The 10,242-nt window shown below is 40.9% G+C and overlaps 1 long non-coding RNA gene across 1 annotated transcript; it reads left to right on the forward strand.

The window, feature by feature from the left end:
• The first annotated feature begins 2,130 nt into the window (after positions 1–2,130).
• On the forward strand, positions 2,131–4,547 carry LOC119416424. The gene is made up of 3 exons (XR_005187091.1): positions 2,131–2,268; positions 3,764–3,914; positions 4,014–4,547. It is a non-coding gene; the product is annotated as an uncharacterized LOC119416424 (long non-coding RNA).
• The last annotated feature ends 5,695 nt before the right edge of the window (positions 4,548–10,242 follow it).

Consider the following 10,242-nt stretch of genomic DNA (forward strand, 5'->3'; position numbering starts at 1 on the left):
AGGAAAAAATATAAAACAAACGCATTTTAAAATCCATTTATGGGCCTATAGAAACAATGAAACAATTCAGAATCACCAGGACTAAGAATCTAGATTCTTTAAAAAAAAAAAAAAAATTCTGCACCCCTACACCCCAGCAGAAGAGCCGAACCGATCAAAGGACCAAGTCGGGATCTCGATCTGGTCGACGAAAGCCCCCCACTTTGTCAGGACAAGTGACCTGACTACCCTCACTGTATCAAGACTAGTGACTCGATAAGCCTCCCCACTTTGTCAGGGCAAGTGGCCTTACACAAAACAGTCAAGAGCTAGAAAAAGAGAACCAAGTCTCCAAGCCCTGACACACACACACACACACACACACACACACACAACTGAACTGAACTTATTCCCCCAAGAAAAGTGAGAATACGGACCCACTGACTTAGTCGAAGACCACGAGGAGGGAAACGTGTCAGGAGACAGAGGAAGAAGAGGAAAGTGAAGAATGTAAGACTGAGGGTTACAACTCTAAATGTGGGGACAATGACAAGCAAAGGTACAGAGCTGGCTGACATGATGCAGAGAAGAAAGGTAGATGTTTTATGTGTCCAAGAGACCAAGTGAAAGGGCAGCAAGACTTGCAGCATTGGAGCAGGGTTCAAACTGTTTTACCATGGTATGGATAGAAAGAAAAATGGAGTAGGGGTGGTCCTAAAGGACGAGTTGGCAAATAATGTAGTAGAGGTGAAGAGAGTGTCAGATACAGTGATGTGCCTGAAGGTAGAAGTAGAAGGTCTGATGCTAAACATCATCAGTGGTTATGCTCAACAGGTTGGATGTGATGAGGAGAAAGATACATTTTGGAAAGATCTGGATGACGTGATAGAGAGTATTCCCAGGGAGGAAAGAGTGGTGATCGGAGCAGACCTGAATGGACATGTTGGTGAAAGAAACAGAGGGGATGAGGAAGTGATGGGTAGGTTTGGTGTCAAGGAAAGAAACCAAGAAGGACTGATGGTGGTGGATTTTGCCAAGAGAATGGAAATGGTTGTAGTCAACATTTATTTCCAAATGAGGGAAGAACATAGAGTGAGCTATAAGAGTGGAGGAAGGAATATGCAGGTCGACTACATTCTGTGTAGAAGAGGAAACCTAATGGAGATTGGAAACTGTAAGGTTGTGGCAGGGGAGAGCATGGCCAGACAGCCTTGGAATGGTTGTGTGTAGAATGACTGTTGTTGTGAAGAAGAGACAAAGAGTAAAATCAGAGAAGAAGACCAAAAGGTGGAAGCTGAAAAAAGAAGCATGGAAGCATATTGTGAGAAATTCAGAGGAGAGGAGCTGTTAAAGGCTCTGGGTGGTAAGAAAAAAGCTTCCAAATAACTGGGCTACTACAAGGTAATTAGAAAGACAGGTAGAAAGGTATTTGGTGAGTCATCTGGACAGATAATGGGTGATAAGGAAACCTGGTGGTGGAATAGTGAAGTGCAGGACGCCGTTCAAAGAAAGAGATTAGCCAAGAAGAAATATGACAGTGAGAGGACTGAAGAGAGGAGAAGGAATATAAGGAGATGGGACGTAGAGCAAAGAGGGAAGTAGCTAAGGCAAAGCAGAGGGCGTACGTTGAGTTGTATGGGAGACTGGACACTAAAGAGGGCGAGAAGGACTTGTACCGATTGGCAAGACAGAGGGATCAGGCTAGAAAGGATGTGCAGCAGGTTAGGCTTATTAAAGATAGGAATGGTAATGTTCTAACATGTGAAGAGAGTGTGACGGGAAGATGGAAGGAGTACTTTGAGGAGCTAATGAATGAAGAGAATGAAAGAGAAAGAAGAGTAGAGGTCATAGAAACTGTGGACCAGGAAGTGGGAAAGATTAGTGAGGGTGAAGTCCGGAAAGCTCTGAAAAGAATGAAGAAGGGGAAGGCAGTAGGACCTGATGACATACCAGTGGAGGTTTGGAAATGTCTTGGAGAGATGGCAGTGAGGTTTTTGACTCATATTCAATGGCATATTTGAGGGTGAGAAAATACCCCAGGAATGGAGAAGAAGTGTGCTGGTGCCCATTTTTAAAAACAAGGGTGATGTACAGAGTTGTAGCAACTACAGGGGAGTTAAGTTGATGAGCCACATCATGCGCGTAGCCAGGGGGGGTTCGGGGGGTTCGAACGAACCGCCCACTTTGCCAATGAAGTCCCACCTACAACTCCCGCGAGATATAGAACTGCGAGGTGAAGACGACGTTCACTCTGTCCTGGCTTGGAAGGCAACACGGTGGATTCAAACGGTAAAATTACATTGTGGTTTTTGATTCAACTGTTCATTTGTGTATTTAAAGTAGTACCGTTTGATGTTAGAGAGATTAGAAGTGGGTCACGTTTTTATAAGATATGGGATAATGCTAAAACATGCTATAGCTAAGCTAAGTTTGTGACGACGATTTTCGCCATGTTTTTTTTCCTTGTTTTTGTCTATTTCCGCCATGTTGGGAACAGTAATTTATCTGAAATTGGTACCAGTGTCACCCCCATTCTATCCCTAAAGCTAAGTTTACAGTGATAGGACACAGTTAATCACAGGAAGCCTGAAACGGAGCGTCCATGTTTTTTCTAAACAAAAGCTACAGGCCTCAGGCTTAGTTTGGACAGGATACATGTATACAATAACTTAGCAGTGTTGAATATGGTGAAAAATAAATGTTTGGATAATTTTTCAAAAGAACAAACATTCAGAAAAACTGTTTTTCAGGTTTCTGTGCTGGATACCAACCTTGAACCAACCAACATCATAACAAACCTGGAAGCTCAATTTTCTTGTAAGAATTTTACTCTTGTGAAGATTTACAAACATCTAACTACTTGACTCTGTAACTGGATATGCCATCTGTTTGCATGTTGTTTGAACATTTTAAACCAAATACACTCACTCATGATCTCTAACTCCAATTAAGAAATTTATTTTTAAAAGGAAAATTGTTAAGTCAACTTGCACTTTTGAGACTTTTTATTTTATATACATATTATGAAGGTTGTTTTACAACGTTTTTGTTTTTCCCCAGACTATTAGCATTTTTGTTTTCATACATATTTTTTTTATCAATAACATCTAGTGCTGAAGAAATATAGTAGTAATAATCTTCTTAGGATAAATGACAATATGCATACATGTAATGCTGAATCTGCTGGCAAAACATTTTTGTAATAAACATCACAATTTTATGCAATTAAAATAACAAAAGTAATCAGAACTACAGTCAATGCAGTGAATGACTGTTATGTCTGGAAATGGGTGTTTTTAAAGCAATATCAACTTTATTTTTCATGTATAATATCATTTTAATGTTAAAAAGCATAAAAAAAACTAATTTTGTATGAAGCCACCACCACTTTTCAAAGACCCAAGGATTTTTTTTCAGCCTTTGCAGTGCGCCCTCTGGTGGAGAAACATTATATAGGCATACACACTTGACTCTCTTTTTATTCAGCCATCACTCCTGTGTTCCAGTGGCATTTTCTGTTAGTCAGTCCAAATTGATCAATTTGATGAACATATTTTCTTTTCATTTTGAAACTAATTTGACTACATAAGTGTGAGCTTTCTTGGTAAAATACATGTTAATTGGTTGACCCAAAACTTTTGAACAATTGTGTACATATTACAGAGGTCATAGAGCATACAAATAAAAATTTAATACATTTTAAAAAATTACAGATAAGTTAAAAATTACATATAAAACTTGAAACTTAAGTATGTTTCTTACAAAGTTTCTTTCTTGTACTCAGCCCTGTCTGCCACAGCTAGCTCCTTGTTGGGACTAGTGCCATCTGTGATATGCAATCGTCATCTCGACACCACAGAGATTGTGAGCATGTATGCCGAAGACCTACCCAGTCCAGAACTTGTTGACCAAGAGATTACAAGGTGGAAGTTGAAGTAAGTTATTTTGAAGTTAAGCACCTGAGAAGCCCATTTTAGAAATTGAATGTTACAACATTGCTATACAGAACATTTTTGTTTAAATTGTTCTGCTAGGTATGGCAGAGTGCCTGGGTCACAGAGGCCGAACACCCCTGCAGGTTCCATTAAAGAGTGTGACCGAGACCTGTACCCCAACCTGCATGTCCTACTTCAACTGGCCTGCACACTCCCTGTCACCTCCTGCGAGTGTGAGCGCAGTGCCAGTGCCCTTCGTCGACTGAACAGCTACATGCGGGCATCAATGGGGAAGGAGCGTCTCTCATCACTGGCACTACTTCACATTCACTACAGCAAACACATTGACCTTGACAGAGTTGTTGATGTGTTTGCAAACAAACACTCGAGGAGGATGGAGCTGGACTCACTTGTCTATCCAGAGATATAAGATGTTGGACAAAACTGTCTTATGCATTGTAAAAAAAAAAGGTTTTGCAAAACTACATTTGTCTTGAGAAATTTTAATCTTACTCTATAGTGTCATTTTTTTATGTGTAGATGTGGATTGTATTGTATTTTTCAATTCATTAATTTCATTCATAAAAAACAATGTCTAACAAAGCAAAGTAAAAAGATGAGTTATTTTTGCAATTGAAGTAATGTTATTATTTGCGGGCTTAGTTTGCATTTATGTTGTTAGAGTTAAGGAGTGGTACTGTGCCTTTAAGAGGATGACGTCTTTCATTCTTCTTCGGTGTTTTTTTTTTTTTTTGTGTATGTTCGGGCGGGACTCGGGAGTACCGAAGTGTTCGTTCGTGTCTGGGATGAGTTCTGAATAGAAGACTGGACACACACGCTATTCCCCTCTCAGTGTGTTGCTCTTTCTCCACTCACAACCGCCTATTTGGTAACACAGATTTACCTCACACAGCAGTGTTTTAACTAGCTAGCTAATTAGCTTGTTTACACATTTGAAGTTATGTGTACCACCGCCAATGAACCAATCAGAGTAGTCCTACAGGTCCACTTTTTCTTCAAACGAACCGCCCCTCATAAAATCCTGGCTACGCCTATGCACATGATGAAAATCTGGGAGAGAGTTGTGGAAGCAAGACTTAGACGAGAGGTGACTATCTGTGAGCAGTAGTATGGTTTTATGCCAAGAAAGAGCACCACAGATGCCATCTTTGCTTTGAGAATGCTGATGAAGAAGTACAGAGAGGGTCAGAAAGAACTCCATTGTGTCTTTGTGGATTTAGAATAAGCATATGACAGATTGTTGAGGGAGGAGGTGTAGTATTGCATGAGGAAATGTGGAGCAGTAGAAAAGTATGTTAGACTGGTACAGGACCTGTATGAAGACAGCAGGACAGTGGTGAGATGTGCGGTAAGAATGACAGATAGCTTCAAGGTGGAGATGGGATTGCATCAAGGATCGGCTCTGAGCCCCTTCTTGTTTGCTCTAGTGATGGACAGACTAACAGATGAGGTCAGGCAATAATCCCCATGTACGATAATGTTTGCAGATAACATTGTGATCTGTGGTGAGAACAGGGAACAGGTGGAAGAGAACTTGGAGATGTGGAGATATGCACTTGAAAGAAGAGTGTAGTGACGTCAGGACAGCTGTGCTGCGGACACACTACTAATTAATTATTCTTAAGGCTAGTTCAAGCACAAAGAATATTAATTGTTTAATTAACAACGGATTATTTCTTTTTCGAGTTAAATTTCTGCCATGTGATCAAGATAACTTGAGAGTGGAGTGTATAATTAGTGACATGAGACGTAATTTATCTTTGACCCATCAGAATAAATGCGGTCATTTATTTAACAGAATCAAAATTTAACATCAAAACATGTACACTTGATTTGCGATCTGTTTCAGATTAATAGACTTAGCAAGTTCAAATAACAAGACAACAGATGCTTACTGATGGAGAATAATTCATCTCTGAAGGCACCTAGCTTGATTTACTGGCAAAGAGGTTTACAGAGAAGGAGTAAAGAAGTTTTAGATTTAAAGAGGAGATTTAGATGGAAGAAGGAAAATGTGTTGACCCGGAATGGCACCCTTCCTCAGACCCCAGCTCAGCCCTCAGTACACTTGATTCGCGTGACGACTCGTTACCTTTGCAGAAGATAAATCAGCTCCGGTACAGAGATCCATTTCACGCCATCTTTGAGCGTCTCCGGTCAGAGTGGCTGGGAATCGTCAGAAGTCGTGACGAAGTACTCCGTTCAACAGAATAAGCTTCCTTAGAAGTTGAGAGCATTTAATGCTCGGGGTGAGTTCACAGCGAGGCATGCTGTGACTCCGCTGGAATGGATGGACCCTTGGCACATGGTCCAATTCATCAGCTATTTAGTTCAGCTGTAAGACTCCAGCAAGACTGCAGTCCCAGCCAGAACTCCAAACAGACTTTCAGTAAGAACTGAAAGTTCCTGTACGACTCGCTATAAGACTGAGTCTTTCAGTAAGACTGAGTCTCATCCTAGACTGAAAGTTCCAGGAAGATTCGTAAGACTTAACGTTCCAATAAGACTGAATAGTTCTAAGAAGTGTTGACTTTTAAAGGGTATCCACTTCCTGTTATTTGGTACTTCCTGACTGGTTAGCACAACCAACAGGGATGGAGTTTTTGTGATGTCAGAGGGTTATTAGAAGTCAACAGACAGCAGAAATGTTTTTAAGAACGGTTAGTACAGACAGGAAAATAGTTTGAAGAAGTGAGACTCGCAGGTGCCAGCCAATTCCTTATTTACTGTCTGAGAGTTCTAAAACAAGGCACTTTGTTCTCATAACTTGTTCTCTGACTTTTGACCGACCTCAAATCCACTCCTCATTCAGACAGAAGACTAAAAGCACACTTACTTCGTAAATAGACATTTAGCTTGTATGATCTAAGTCTAATGAGGTTTAAAAATCATTAATACTGTTTCACTGTTGATTTAAATGTGTGGTTTACTTCAACATTAGAAATGGTATGAACTAAACACACTTTTGATTATCAAGATATTGTAAAATAGTAATGATAATATAAAAAAGAAGAGTGTTCTTTCAATTGAATAATTCAGGATACAGTTAAATAGTCACTTGATGAAATAATTTGTATTTCTGGATTCAAATCAATGAAATAACAGTTCCTGTCCCCTTAAGGTTTTCAGAGACAGATTGATGTCAGAGGTCTAGTTCACTACAGTCCCCCCTTTGCAAATCATCACCTGTCCATGGGGATGAATTCCAACATGAACTTACACCTCCGAATTTCCTTGATCTTGATGTAATCCAGCAAGAGGAAAACAAAAGTCAAAGAAGATAATCCCACAACGGTTATGGTAAATCCATAATGTTGTTGGTATTTCCATTGCAGCAAAGCTTTAACCCCTTGGAAACAAAGTCTGTAATCCATTGGAAAAAGTCATATAATCCACAATGGTAAATCCACAACGATTGGAGGTGTTGATTGATCAGCATGTAGAGGGGGTTCCCTCGATTGAACTGAAGAGGCAACCATTGGATGGAGTTTGGAGACCCACGTTGGAGTTGTAGGTCCCTTCAGCGAAGGTTGTTGCTGGTGGTTCCCAGTGGATGCCATTCTGGTTCTTATGTGTTTTATGTGGTTTTAGTTGGGCTTATGAGTGGGATTTTACATAAGACCTTAACCTATATGCACCTGGTGTGTAAGCTATCATGGTTCAGATCAGCTACAGATACCAGTTAAAGGGTGGGTCATGCTAAAAAATTATATATAGGGATTTATACCTATAGAAGGACATTCCAAACTATTCTTCCATTCCTAACTTGGTTTAAGTTAGCTTTACATGGCAAAATATAGTTTGGTTTAATTGTCTGTTGTCCCTTTAGACGAATGTAGTGAACTTGGCCTCCGGTCAAAACCTGCCTCTGAAGACCTTCATGGGACAGGAACTGTTATTTCATTGATTTGAATCCAGAAATACAAATTAGCTCATCCAGAGACTTTCTAATTGTATCCTGAACTAATCAATTGAAAGAACACTCTCTTTTTCATATTATCATTACTATTTTACAATATCTTGATAATCAAGTGTGTTTAGTTCATACCATGTTAAATGTTGAAATGAACCACTTATTTTAAATCAACTGTGAAACAGTATTAATGATTTTTTAATCCTCATTCAAAGTAGAAATCAAGTTAAATGTCTATGTTACAAAGTAATTATGCATTTTTGATCTTCTGTCTGAAATGAGAAAGGAGTGATGTCGGTCAAAAGTCGGAGACAGTCGCAAACAAGTTATTGGAACGAACTGTCTTGTTTTTAAAGCTCTCAGACAGGAACAAGAGAACTGACACCTGTAGTTTTTCTCTCTTCGTCAAAACATTTCTCTGTCTGTTCCTAAACATCTCTGCTGTTTTTCTGACTTGTAATGACCCTCTGACGTCAATAAAACCACACCCCTGTTGGTTCTTTCAACCAAACAGGACTTCCCAAAAGTGACCGGAAGCAAAACTCTTTAAAAGTAGACACTTCCTAGTTCCAGCTAGTTTGGAAGGAAAGTTCTAGTTCTGAAGGTTCTAGTTCTAGAGAAAGTTCTGGAGTTGAGTTGGTTCCGTGACTTCTTCTGGTTCTGATAGAGTTCGGCTGGAGTTCCTAGGAGTTCTTCCGAGTCTAGTTGGGATTATGGAGCCTTCCACATCTGAGTGGAAACTCCGCCAGACTCACAGCTCGGTGTGAGTTCACCCGGGAGGTGAGCGTGTTGTTGAACGGAGTACCGTCACTACTTCGGCCGATTCTCAGCCATCCTAAGGAGACGCTGAAAGGTAGCGTTGAAATGGAACTCCGTACCGGAGCTGACCTATCTTCTGCAAAGGTAACGAGTCGCTTCACTACCGAGTGTATCAGGGCTGAGCTGGGGTCGGATGAAGGGTGCCATTCCTCGTCAACACACTTTCCTCATCCATCTTTTCTCTCCATTTAAACTCCTTAATTTCCCATCTTTAAAACTCTTCTATCTTGCCAGTAATTAATCCAGATATCTTCAGAAATGTCTGTTGTTTTTTATTAAGTAAAACGTGCCAAGTTTTATTAATCAGAGCCAGTCCTGGCAGAGTGCCAGGTCGGTGCCCAAATGTGACTTCTTGTTTTGTCCGTAACGGATGTCTAGGTCAAAACTTTGAAGCGCCATGAGCCACGTGGCTACCCGTGAGTTCGTCACCACACCATCTCTGATGCGTTGGCTATTCAGGAAAGTTACTGGCTGGTGTTGTGTTTCAACAATGACTTTTTGTCCACCTATGTAACTGGAGAAGTGTTTAACTGCCCACACAGTGGTCAGTAGAGCTTTCTCACAGTCTGAGAACTTTAATTCGGGGCCTGCCATTGTCTTACTGGCATAGGCCACCACATGCTTGTCTTTGTCGTGCATCTGGTACAGACCTTTACTTATGCAGTGAGCTGAGAAGCACACTTCCAAGTGAAACTCTTTGCTGTAGTCTGGATAGACTAGACATGGGGCTGACTTGAGTCTGTCCCTGAGAGCGTTCATTGCCTGCTGTTGGTTATCAGTCCAGACAAATGGGACATTTTTCTTTAAGAGTTCAGTCAGTGGTTTTGCAAGGTCTGCATAGTTCTCTATGAATTGGCATGAGTAGTTACACACGCCCAGAAAACTTTGTAGTTCTCTGAGATTGGTGAGGACTTTGAGATTGTCTAGGCCTTGGGTGCGAGTCAATTGTGGTTGTACTCCGTCTGGACCTACTTGTAGGCCAACGTAGTCCACCTTGGTCCTGTACCACTGGCATTTTGACAGTGAGATTTTAGCACCAGCAGTAGTCAATTGACTCAGAAAGTGGTCGATCTCAGCCAAGTGTGAGTCCAGTGTTGGCTGCCTCAAAAGGACATCGTCCACGTAGATCAGTGTCCCACGTTTGTGGGCGTCTGGACATGCCTTGTTCAAAAAGATGTTGAACTCAGCTAGTGAGTTAGCGTAGCCAAAGGGACACCTAGTGAAGGTGTAGTGTCGGCTACCAAAAGTGAAAGCTAGTTTGTGTTGGTCCTCGGCGCGCACAGGAATGGTCCAAAAACCAGAGGCGACGTCGAGGGTGGAAAAGTACTTACCATTGGTGACCTTGGGTAGTTCCTGTTGGATCTGGGTCATTGGCCACCTGGATAAAGGAACTTGTTTGTTTAGCTTTCTGTAGTCTATGGTAAGTCTCCACTTACCATTTGGTTTCAAAACTGGCCATAAAGGCGCAGAGTAGGTGCTATTACAATGTCTGATTATGCATTTATGTAAAATGTCATCAATGATTTCCTTGACAGGTTGATGTGCTTCCAGGGGAATATTGTATTGTCTGAAAAA

The sequence above is a fragment of the Nematolebias whitei genome, chromosome 10, assembly GCF_014905685.2.
Source record: "Nematolebias whitei isolate Nwh7 chromosome 10, NemWhi1, whole genome shotgun sequence".
NCBI classification, from domain to species: domain Eukaryota; kingdom Metazoa; phylum Chordata; class Actinopteri; order Cyprinodontiformes; family Rivulidae; genus Nematolebias; species Nematolebias whitei.